Source organism: Ylistrum balloti, unplaced genomic scaffold (assembly GCF_031769215.1).
Source record: "Ylistrum balloti isolate Yb309-2 unplaced genomic scaffold, AGI_CSIRO_Ybal_v1 Utg370208, whole genome shotgun sequence".
In the NCBI taxonomy this organism is placed as follows: Eukaryota; Metazoa; Mollusca; class Bivalvia; order Pectinida; family Pectinidae; genus Ylistrum; species Ylistrum balloti.
Genome location: NW_026782179.1, coordinates 1,015,758 through 1,029,252, shown reverse-complemented (window position 1 = coordinate 1,029,252; position 13,495 = coordinate 1,015,758). Strand labels below are relative to the sequence as shown.

The 13,495-nt window shown below is 33.8% G+C and overlaps 2 protein-coding genes across 3 annotated transcripts in view; one reads left to right on the top strand and one right to left on the bottom strand.

Moving 5' to 3' along the window:
- LOC132551595 (chondroitin sulfate N-acetylgalactosaminyltransferase 2-like) overlaps window positions 1–5,983 on the bottom strand; it is a 29,165-nt gene extending 23,182 nt beyond the window's left edge. The window contains exon 1 of the mRNA XM_060215754.1: window positions 5,795–5,983. The gene's annotated coding sequence lies outside the window, so the exon portion shown is untranslated. The remainder of the gene's footprint in view (window positions 1–5,794) is intronic.
- LOC132551593 (nuclear factor NF-kappa-B p105 subunit-like) overlaps window positions 1–13,495 on the top strand; it is a 68,532-nt gene that overhangs the window by 11,892 nt on the left and 43,145 nt on the right. The gene's annotated exons all lie outside the window — the stretch shown is intronic.

Below are 13,495 nucleotides of genomic sequence, written 5' to 3'. Positions count from 1 at the left end.
ATGAATGTCTCTTCATTTGTTTATGATTATTCTTTGAATAGATGTTGCAGATAAAATTTGGCAACCAAATAACATCCTCATGTCATCATTAGTCTCAGAAATCTGTGTTTTTATCCATGAAAAATGGTGGATGAAGACATTTAATCTGTATAAATACCCATTTGTTTTGTCTACCTGATAACGTTAAGCTTTGAAAGGAAAAGTTCTGATGGAAGAACCCATTACCCTGAAATCTAAACCCCTTGAAATAGACAGCGGTTCTATTGACACAGCTGAGAGATGTATCACTAAATCTATTGACTTGTAAATCATGAAAATAAACTATTAATCAGCAAAGTCAAATAAAAGCTTAAAAACTAAAGCTTGGCAATTGAAGTTTCGGAAAAACAGACACAAGTTCTTTTGAAATACCAGGCAGAAATGACACATGAAGATTAAAGGAATTGTAGTTATAAAGAGATAAACATGTAATAATGGAAGTTAAATACTTGAAAAGTAGGTTAAGTTAAAAATAAGACTACCAGTACAAAAAAAAAATCGTGAAAAATAAAACTAAAAACAGATAGTTAAACAATGGATGCAGGTGTGTTTTAGCCCGGGGACAAATCATCCTGTCTGGACCTACCAGTAAAGCTTAGTTTCCAGACTCATTCAGGCAGATAATCTTCACAGGAATTTTAGGCTGACAAGATGGACATAAACCAGTAGAAAGATCTAATTTGAGAACAAAGAAAGGCTTTTGTTCAGAAAACTACCAAAATCATTTACAGAGTCTGGTCTGCATAAACATTCACAGTAACCTATCATCAAAGATTTCTGAAACCATAAATTTTTTTTATGTGTATGTTCTTTTATTTTCCTATATTGTAGTTTTGAAAATAAGATATCAAAAAAAGCATTTGATTATTAAATCAAATAAAATACCTGGTCCCCACATGAAAACATAAATATTAATTGATTATGCATGTACATGTAGATGTGTCTGTACGTGTTCTTAACTTTTATTAACTACTTCTTTATCAATTAGTTTTGTTTTTAAATCAATATTGTTTTTTTTCAATTTATTAGTTTTAAATTCATTTTTTTCCCTTCAATATTAATCAGTTTACCTTGTGAATGAATGATGCATGTATACCTACCCAAGATTCTATTAGCCACCACAATCACATCCACCAGTTCATATCCAAACACTAGAACTCTGCTATAGTGCAAATCCAATGTACTTCCACACTCCACCCTATGACAGTGACTGACAGCTATCAATCATACAGTATTTCACATCAACATCACTTTTCTGTTTTGCAGACAACATGTTACTAAAGGTTTATCTATTTATAATAAACCTTAAATTAATTGACATTTCATATCTCATGGGCTATGATCCAGGTGATACTGCCAAATATTCAGATACATTTCCAATTCATGATCAGTCTATGGTGAATTAATTTGGAAATCCTCCTGGCTATTTAAATGTTACTCAGAAATGGTAAACTTAGACTCATCATTGACTGGTATATCTGCCAAGGATTACACTGCGATAAGGACGCTTCATTACCCTGATAGTGTACACCGTTTAACAAGTGTCTTACGTAGGTGCAACACCTGTATATATAGGTAAATCGTACCTGTCAATCAAGGTGTAATCACTGATAACAGTGCTGTTTCTAAAACACACCTGTCAGTCAAGGTACCATGCAGTTTCTACTGCAGTTAGACAAAGTGCATGTATAAATTACAAAGCAAGATTATACCTGTCACAAAACATAAAATTCTGTTCACTTGATAGTATTATCTGAACCACAAGGATATCGGTGTTAAAGTGACGTGTGTGGGTGTTTTTTTTTTAAACACTGTACTTCTCTCAACAGAAGATTTGTCATAAATTCTGTTATTAATATCCAAAACATATTTCTTTTTGTTTTGTAACAGCTCCTTTAAATCTACCATTAGGTCAGGATGATATAACCTGTCATTTTACTGCATTCTCTGTGCATTATTTGAGACCCATTCACCATTTACCTCTGTTTATCATAATGGTCTCTGTCCCTTTATCCTCAAAGGGACAGAATCAGAATCAAAGATTGAATCAAAATTGGGCCACTGCACCTCTCTGTCCCAAGGGCAGCAATTAAAAATATTCTTTCTTTAATCTTTATACAAAATTAAGTCCCCTTCACACATAGAAGACATTTCATTCTTAAGTCTGTATTTACCTATTACTGAAGAAACATGAACTGCAAAAATGAATGCATTTTGCTTTGGTTAATGTCTTTTGAATTACAGCATTTGTCAGATTTGTCCATCAATGTCGCATTTACCCAGCATACTAGAAATATGTGTCACTTCTTCATTTCATATTCCTAAATTTGATGTAAGAGGATATTTAAAATTATTTTCTATTAAACTAAAAACTGTTCTGTCATTCACCATAGGTCTGAGTATATAAAATTGTCGGCTATCGAGTCTGCCCTGCAGGTACCAATCAACATTATCAACACAGGTCATTACAAGCCACTTCTGCAGTGAAGACTATTTTCAGTTAAACACAAGGGAAATTCTACACATTTTCACATACATATATCAAACATTAGAGTATGTGATATGACATGTGAGCCTTGCCCATTCAGCTTAAGTGTTACAGATTTAGCTGACAATTATGCCTCTTATATTGGACACTGCTGAGTTAGTAATCACAACTGAACTATTCTGTACTCCATGTTAGCTCAGTTTGATATTAACCCTATCTACTCTATAGTAAATGTCAAATTGCAAAAAATATGTCAGAAATTTTTTAATTAACATTATCAATGCAAAAAATGCTGGTTAATTATCGACAGTTTATTTAGTACTTTTCCTCCATCTGATTTTTTAAAAACAGAATAAAATATTTTGAAGAAGAGTAAATTGATCCTATATTTATTTGTTCAATATCTGTGATCCATTGAGATCTTAAAACAAGAGTATAACATGTACATTATAAAGCAGCACCAACTACAGAAGAGTCTCCAGTCACCAACAGAATATGCACATCCATTTCCACATTTAACAAGTGGGAGACACGTACACTATGCCTTAACTACAAGGAGACACTTTGAAATCAAACCACTTGTATTTATATATATATATATATATATATAATACAAGTAATTGAAGCCTTGTCAAATTGCAGTCTACAGATGATATTTGGTTTCACATGGGTCTGTCAAAAAAGCATGTGAAAAATTTCCACCCAGATTTTTCAGTATCAGCTTCTTTATAAATTTCAAAGATTCACATGTAGCTGTAAAGAGCAATATTTCAATGTTTTATCGTCATTGCAATATTCATTCTGACACAAAATAATTATTGTGCAACATATTGTTCATCTGCTTGACTAAAACAAAACTCACTTTTTACCACAAGTATATATATGTAACTCTCCGGAGTATTCATCATTTGATTTGGTATCAAATATCATGAAAAACAACAAGGTTTTATATCATCTTAAATTCATAAACTATTATATGATTCAAGAATACAGTTTTTAACATGCAGATCTTGACATTTAGTTAACTGATAATGTCATTTCAAGTGTAATATTAATTCAATCATGACTTCTATGTAATCCCCAGTCTGAACCAGAACAGGAAATGTGATGGCAGTTTCTGATACTGCAGAATCAATGCTTTTCTTTTCAAGGTGACTTCTACATAAAATTTCTGTACCTGGTATCTTATGAATGAGTCTGTTAGTTACATCTGCTGCAGTCTGCCAGTTTTAAGTACTGTTAACGATGTTTGATTCTCATTTGATGAGGAAATAGACTTCAAAATTAAATTTGGTACATGGTTCCTGATATAACATCAAATGCTTTTCTTCATTTATTTATAAAGACTTATGCAATAGGCAACCTTGTTTTAGGGGATCTTACTACATAAATTGATCTGATAACTATGTCTCTAGGAAGTAGTCCCAGACAGGAGAAGATTGAGTTTACGATGACGGAGAGCACCCAATTTTAGTGGCACCAAAAACAGAACAGGTGGAAGGATAATAATGACTTTGTGAAGGATGTAAGCACTGTTTATGCAGCTGATGACATAGACTACTCTCTTTTATCAATAGTAAGCTATTAAATGTGATCATACATGCAATCTAGGAGACAATTAATTGATAAAGGGACATAACCCTTTCTATTCAAACACTTGACAATGAACTAACCCTCAAATAATAGAAAAGAAACTGTGGTATTCTGATAATTAGCCATATATATATACTTTTTTTAAATGATTAAAAGAAATAATAAACGAGTAAAAAAAAAAGAGGTCCATGATATATCTCTGTTCATGAATGGGAATTTACGACAAAAAATATTAAAGGACACTTTATGAATTTGAAACCCACTAAATACTATATCTTCAGTCAACTTAACTCTCCTTATAACACTTATCATTGCACATTTCATCCCTGACAAATTACACATCAAATCAGCTGTTAATGTCCCATATTGTTCTCATTAGTAGGCCCCGAGTGTCCTTATTACAGCCCTTGGGGGCAGAAATATCAACTAACGACACCTTTGACGCTGAATCAGAACATAAAAACACATTTTTCATCATCAAGCCTCTTTCATCATTACGTTGACAATATAAACAGTCAGCAAGATGTATTTTAAGAAAATTAAAACCAGTAAAAAATGTTTTTATCCGACTGAAAAGTCCTGACATTATGCATTACCACTGTATAACTGTGGCACTATAGCAGTAAAACCGTGTATATCTCAATCTTATAGAACATCAAAGAAACGTCCTATAGTCTACAACGTAACATAGGCTTTCTTCAAAGAGCACACATTGAAAATGGATAGCATATATATTACAGATGGCAAACTCCGTCAAGCTGCTTGCCTATTTAAACAACATTTTCAGCATAAAAAAGTGTTGACCTTAACTTAGCAAAGACCTGAATAAACCTGTTTTCTATAAAAATACAGCATTATCATAATCATTATCTCACCTTTACATGATCGTAGATAACCTATTAAATTTATTTAACAATTTTTTCTACTTTTTTCTTCTTACTATCTAAATGATAAACAGATTGAATTCTAACTGTCCAATGCATCACCTGTGTATTCCGAGATTCAACAAAATGTACTTTTATTGAAAGCCATCATATAAGATGGCTTCCTCCATCAATCGCTGTATACAGAGTCATAGTAGTTCCTTTAGTGTTTAAAAATAAAACTTAATTCAAACATACTCTTTAATATGACCAATATATTGTATTTTCCAAGTTCCCCCTTTCTGTCAACAGTTTTCGTTTTAATATCTGTGGGGAATTATAACTAGAAATTGTCTCAAAAACTTATCACACAAACTTTTATTTACATGTACAAGGTAAATTTTGAAATATACCACTACTATTGAATAGAAACTCAGGTTTGACCTCTTCAAAAAAGAAATAAAGAAATTCCAGATAATTGAAATAGGGAAAAAACTATTTGGTAGAAACACATCTTTTTCCCCTTTGGCAGTTTCCTTTCACTCAAACCTTATATCTTTTCATCTGTGTAGCAGTGTTAGGCAAAACAGATTTAGCAGAAATCTAGGCTGGAGATAGCGAGAATCAAGTAAAAAGAAATACATGTAATTTTTGTGTGATATTAACCATGGCAAAATATGTAAGATAAGAACTTCAACCAATTCATGTGTTTTATACACCTGCAACTTGACACACCTGCCCAGTGTACACATTGACCATTACTGGACCCTAGCTGATAACACTACATATCTTAAGGTAAATCCCTACTTACCGTGGAGACAGGGGGAGTCTTGTACAGAGCCTGTCAACATGCATGTAAATGGCCAGGGTCCATGTTATGTTGGTCACAGGCAAGTTTGACCAACCCTCCATGGTGTTGTTGTTCCACACACTGCCCTGTGGTAGTGAAAGGTTGTAGTAATCTGACCAGATCGGCTGTAGTGGTCCTACATGTCTGTGCTGGTGGCTACCCCTTTAATAATTAACAACAACAGGGTCAGTGTGTCACAGCTGACCTTTAGGGTGTGTATAATACCAAGGTCACCACTGGACAATGGCTACTTTTCAGGTCAGGTGTTGGACATGCTTACTATACTTTCCCCTCCTAAGACCTCTGCCTTCTCCCTCCTGGGGCCTGTATGTTTATAACCACTGCTCCCTCCTATACACGTGGGGCATCAACTGTAAACCACAAACAGGAGGGAAGCAATCTAGTACAAACCCAACACATATAACCACTGGGCCCAAACCTCAATCCATGGTTGGCTGACTTTGATAACAAAACTTTTGGCTGAGACCTCCATTATTGATATTTACACCAGGTGTTGGCTATGATTATGCAGTGTTCAAAAAAGTAGTAAGAGCTACTTGTTCTAGTAATTACTATACTTTAACACATACAAAACCTCTTAAACTACTACAACCGTTTGATACATCGAGGCAGTGGTGTATTATGTTATACATAGGAAGTGAACTGCACGGAAGAAATGTATATAAAGAATGCTTTAATTCTGTACAAATTTAAATAACACAATATCCTCTCAATAATATAGATATCAAGATTTACTTACAGAATTTAGAAGCAGATTTTTTGATAGATTACCTGTCAGCGGAGAAAGAGTAAATTGATGACAACAAAGCTGATAGAAATCAATGCCGTGTATTTCATTTCCATCCATTGTTTACCTGCCTGAAAAATACAAGAAATGATTAAATCTGAAAATATTTCAGACTATTCATTTTACAAAATTAAACATTAACCTGACCATTACATGTAACTTAATCAAATTAAAACCGTTTAAATATCATTATAAACATTTTCAAGCATTAATATTGCATTATGCATGACTAGACTGGCTGCTGATCTGCCCAAGTCAACAGGACACATATTATTCTGACTTCAAATACATGGTTTTGAAATTACTGTCAAAAAGATGTTTACGAGTGCCTGATTTAACCTAAAATGTTCATTGCTTGATAGATAACCAATTAAATACAATTTAGATGTCAAAATCATTTCATGTTTTAAACGACCTGAAGAAAACATATCCAAATAAAGCCATAAAGGAACCATTTCACTTTGTCAAAAAGACATTTATATAAATGCAATTTTGTCATACCAACAACATCACAAGGCACTTGTGTTACAGTACATAAATTGTTTTTTTGGACTTCGCAAGTTTCAAATACCTGTAAGATTTCAATCTATCACCTGAATGACAATGTCATTTTAAATACACGCACATTAGTTCAAACATGAGAAAGTCTTCTGAATGCCAGGAAAGTTATTGATTTGATTTTGACAGCACTTATGTATAGATTTCTTGTCCACAAATTGTGTACTTTGTAACGGTCCAATGGTCACATGACCTGACCAGATAACCCCTAAAATATAGCATCACAAACTTACAAGATAAAGGCTCAATGGGCTTGTCACTGTCCATCTGCTATACCTTAAACACTTGGGAGTTACAAGCACTTTAATAAAGCTACACACAAAATCTCTTGGGTGAATTTAATGTCTTTTGTTTTTTTTTTTTAATTTTTTTTCCTGAAAGCATTTTTTAAATGATTTATCAATTAGTATCAAAAATGGATGAACTAATACTTTCAATATTCCTGTGTAGGGTTGAATGATTTTCAGTCTGACTGTGCATGTACTGAAACCTGCTTTTGAGGCCATCAAAATGGGTCGAAAAATCTCCTGTTCTTGATTATTATCATATGTCATATGTGATGCATATCAGTCAAAATAATGATCATGTGATGTCAAGATAATGATCATGTGATGTCAAGATAATGATCATGTGATGTCAAAATAATGATCATGTGATGTCAAGATAATGATCATGTGATGTCAAAATAATGATCATGTGATGTCAAGATAACGATCATGTGATGTCAAGATAATGATCATGTGATGTCAAAATAATGATCATGTGATGTCAAGATAATGATCATGTGATGTCAAGATAATGATCATGTGATGTCAAAATAATGATAATGTGATGTCAAGATAATGATCATGTGATGTCAAGATAATTGTTAATATATGACGTCATTAAAATGCGTAACGATCATGGCAAGTTATAAAGTCATGTATACAATGATGATCACATAACCTGAAAATAAAGATCAAGTCATGTGACATCATGACACTCATCATGTACACTAGGACTACTAATGACAAAAGTAGGATTACTTTTGCCATTGTACAAGATGATTGTTGAGGAAGAAACCAAGCAAACAGTTCACAGGCCAAATTCAGCTCGAACTTGTTGATGTAGCTGTATAAATTGATACTTCCTCTATCCTGTAGACTACTGATCATCTATATGTAGCCAGCAGTCTATCGTGAGATCCACGTCATCACCAGAATAGGCCTACCATTCATTTGGAATTCTAAATTGAGAGATGAAAGACCAATTTGTTAACAAAGGTCAGAAAGGGAGACAATCAGTGTACAATTTGTCTACAAGCCTAGTTAAAACTACATCATCGTCATGTTAAACAGTCTACAATGTGCCAAGTGTTTAATCACATTAGTCAATAATCACATTAGTAAATCTATTTTTGTGAACTGTGGATTAGAAGTGATGTTACCATGTTTTATTCATTACAATAGATGTTGAATCAACAACACTGATAGGAACCGTTTGCTTATTGAGAAGAATTTGTTAAAAGACTTCAAGACATTTAATGCCCTTGACATTGAAAATTGATTAAGTTCATTCATTTGAACAAATTTGTGTAGGTAGCCACACACACCAGCATATTGCAGACACAGTACATGTCCAATAAGCCTATCGGTAACTGAGTAGTAGTAGTTTATATTTTAAAACTTTTCACCCGTGTGAAAACTGAATGATTGGTCTATTCCTAGTCAATCCTTTGAACAAACTTCTACCCAGCATACTTTATGCCCAATATCAGTATTCCGATTCCCTGTTATAATGTGGTTGTGTCCGTGAGCAAGACACTTTGCCCTAAATTCTTCTGAATGGTCTGTGACAGGCCTCCCTTATGCTGTTCAGTAAGGTAGTGACTAGCTACCACAAGGAGACTCAGCATCAAAGTGACCCTTACTGTACTAGGGGCAATAAATCCTGAAAACACATAGCAAACAAAATGGTTCTTGCATGGGAAGTCATTTGAAGGTTTAAACACATTTGACTGCTGCGACCTTGAAAGTGGATCAAGGTAATTCATTAGAACAACCTGTTAGCTCTATTCCCAGCATGCTACAAACTAAATACCAATACCATGTACTGGGTAACCTATTTGTTACCGACCGTAACTTTGCCTGTGGGTCAAGGTCATTGATTTGAACAAACCTAGTAGCTCTTCAATACAGCATTATATAGGCCCAATAATAGTACTCAGAGCCTCTTTATCAAGAGCAATTCATTTCATAAGCTCACTTGTCCTTACGGTAAGCTGATTTATGTTTAAATAAATCTTTGTGCCCACCATTGTTCGATCTTTATCTGCTCTTTGACAGTTGAATCTTTTCCTTTCTTTTCTCTTCTCTGTTTTCGCTCTAAATGATAAGATATTTGAACAATCCTTTGCAGAAATAGCGATGATCATATTTAGCAGTTAAATCCAAGATAGTCGCCTGGAAGCCATTTTGTTTTTTCTGATCAGTCCTAAAATCAAACGGACACAACTAGAGACTGAAGGCCTACGCATGAAATTTAAGAGGGATACATTCAGTACTTCTTAAGAAATACCTGTTGGCCTTTTCATTTTTCTGATAAGTCCCAAAATCACAGCTAGGGACCAAGAGGAACCTATAAGTGAAATATGATAAAGATCTATGCAGTATTTCTCAAGAATTAGCAATGATAAACTTTCAAAGTCAAAATCCAAGATGGCCACCTGTCGGGCATTTTTTCATCAGTCCCAAAATCAAACGGGCATAACTAAAGACTAAGGGGAACCTACGTATGAAATTTGAGAGAGATTCATAGAGTCCTTTTCACGAAATAGTGATAACAAATGTCACTGAAAAAATACAGGATGGTTACCTGTCAGCCGTTTTGTTTTCCTGATCAGTCTCAAAATCAAATGGGCACACCTAGAGACCAAGGGGAACTTACATTCGAAATTGGAGAAAAAATCCATCAAGTCCTTTTCAAGAAATAACAATAACAAATGTCTTTGAAAAAAATTAAAGATGGCCACCTGTAAGCCATTTTATTTTTGTGATCAGTCCCAAAATTGTATGGACACAACTAGGGACTAAGGGAAACTTACATATGAAATTTGAGAGAGATCCTTCAGGCACTTCTCAAGAAAGAGTGATAACTAAAATTGTTGACAGACAGACAGAGGGACCATGGACGTAAGGCGATTTGAATAGGTAATAATGGCTAATGAAAATAGGCACAATGTCTGAATCCAGGCATGGTAACAAATGTTGTGTTAAACAATTGTCAAGTTTAAAGGTTTCTGTCAAGACTGGAAGATCACATGAAATGAACTTTGTAAACTCTGGTAACCACAGAAAATCTATAAAAATTTCTGTGAAATAAGACAGACGTGAACTTTAAAATAGGCCAGCTGATAAAACAATTGATTATAAAAGATGTCTTAAATGGCAATAACACTTATCCCTGGTCAGTATATAGAGACCATAGCCTATAAACACAGTCATTAAACCTAGTCAGCAGTTCTCTAACACAAACAGCCGGGAATTGGATACATATGTGAATTATCTATCAAAGTATGCCAACATAAAGAAATTGAAAATTGGAGAGATAACAAGTGTTCAGAGTAACGGTGTCAAACAGATGGTTTTAATTTATTTTGGTTGATAGGGAAAAATCTTCAATAGTTTTTATATGAAATTGAGAGTTTATCATGCATACAGGAGTCCTCACTGAGGTGTTATATGTTGAGCTGGCAGGATAGAGGGCAGACATAAAATAGATATATATCTACAGAAAGTATCTGTCACCCTTCTTTAAATTTGCAGTAAAACTTTACCTTTTACACTCGCTGATATATCTTTTCTTTTTCTGAAAGTATTTTTAAAATTTTGAATGTTAAAAAATATTTTAGCATTTTCTAAACTTCCTTTGCAGTCAATAGTCACAAAAAAAAAACCCATTATCATGAACAAACATTATTATAAGAAATCGGTGCCAGGTATTCAAGTTCAGAATCTTTACAATAAGAAGCCAGAAGACAAATAACATATATTTCACTGGCAAGATTTTTCGACATGAGAAATTTAATACTTATTAGGCCAATTGGTTTTCTTGGGCATGTATTTATAAGCTCTAAATCAGTGAAGTAATTACTAGCTGTCCTCTCCTATCGCAGCATTGTGAAACCTTATCAGTGTGTGATTGTTAAGTTTGTATTAGAGTGTATGCCAGGGGCTGATAAGTAATCATTATTGTCAGGGGCCGATCGTACGGAGATTTCAAGGGCTTCATAAAACATGATTTTGTGGTATGTTTTTTCATTTCATAAAAGGTTGTTATGTATAGACACAATATGACTCCACAATAAATGTTCATGTTGGTGTGAACTATGATAGCCAACCATTTTTCACAGATACATGTACACTGTGTAATGTAGCATACACCCTTAACTCCAACACAAACCTCAGCTATATGATGTAATGTAGTAAGTAGGGTGTAACCTTAACTGTACAGCAATTGTACAACAAGAAATGTCTCTTATAACATTCATTTTGAAGCCTGAATCACAGGTACATTATGTAGTACAATGTATAGGGTACCATACGCCCTTAACTCTAACACAAATCAAAGATTATGAGATATACTATAAGGCAGCATATAACCTTCAGCAGTTAAACAACAGGTGGAATATATTTACTGTCCAGGTGTTCATCCCTCTAACTTTTGACACAAGTGTGCGATAAATTTCCTCAAATTGTCAGAAGTCTGATGTTGGGGCCAGATTGAGGGATCTTAAAGTCACTGTACACTTTTTAAGGAGTTTTTTCTTCAAAGTTGATAAAACTAGTGAGAGTTGATTCTAATATTTACAAGACCCAAGAATTCAGTTGAAAAGGGTGACAGACATGACACATAATTATTGTCTGAAGAGATCATTTTTGTCAAGAATTTTAATAAAGAGTGATAGAATCCAATTTCATGCTTGTTGCATTGTGATTCAGTGGTTAATACGTAATTTCTATTGTTGTTTAATTGTTAGATATCCAGTGACCAAACATTTTACATATCTCAAATAACATACAGTACACCACCCATTTTTATGCTGTACATCCCATTGTGATACACCACTAGACTGATATCAGCCGTCACCCTGCACCCATATTGTCAGGACAACGCACTTAAAACAATTATGCTATCAGTTTTTTAGGAATGAAGATAATTTGTAAGATGAAATGTCACAGGACAAATATGTATCTATATCATAACTACTTGTATAGATGAAAGATAAACTACATATTATCAGGACCACAACAGGCACATCTGTCTATCAGGTCGCTCCACTGACGCCAGAGTAAAATCACACTAATAAAATTCTGTATCACACTTGAAAAATCATGTGAACAGAACATTAAGCTTTGTGAAAAACACTCACAACAAAAGAGTTCCACTATCAAAATTTGGACCATTTGATGAGTTACATTCACTTTCAGCACTTCAGAAGAGTGCACTCGTCCAATTTGAAAACTTGTTACAGAAATTACTACTTAGACAAGCATATCACCAATCTGCAACAGAACAGAGATTCAGAAGAATTTAAATCTATGTGATTTTACCATTATTTATTTAACACTTGTAATTTGGAACTCTTATGTACTCTCCGTTCATGTCATCCTGACATCTTCTGACACAGAACAGACTCTCAGAGGTCCATGTCATGGTATAATTTCTTGTATCAAGGGAAAAGTTCAAAACAATTATCTGTCACTTTTATCAGAAAAATAAGTACAATTTTGTGAAGTCATCACCATACTTCCTGCTTGCAGTGTGTTTTAGTCTCTTTACAGAAATATTGCACCTAAACTGAAGACCAAACAGACATATTTTATGTCATTTTTATGGCAATCATAGATATTAAACTACTTCAGAGCATCTGATTAGGTTGTACAGCTCAATTTTCAACATCTTATCAATATTCAATTCAATTATCTTGTAATGGAAAAAAAGGTATAACTCTCCCCTCCCTTCCTTTCAGTTCAAATACATAATAATGCCCTGTCATACACTAGGTGAACCTTACAATCTAGTGTTCAATTCATTTCTGGTTTCTTTATATTCAGAAAATTAAGTCATCATGCATATCAACCATCTAAAATTCTCTTAAAATATTCATTTCACTTTAAGCTATCAAAAGATCAAACACATAATACCAGTGGAAATTGACTTCTACAGATATGCATTTGAGCATGACACAACATATGAGATTAGATATTGGAGCCTATGGACCTAAATATACAAAGTCTCAATATTAGATTCAATTC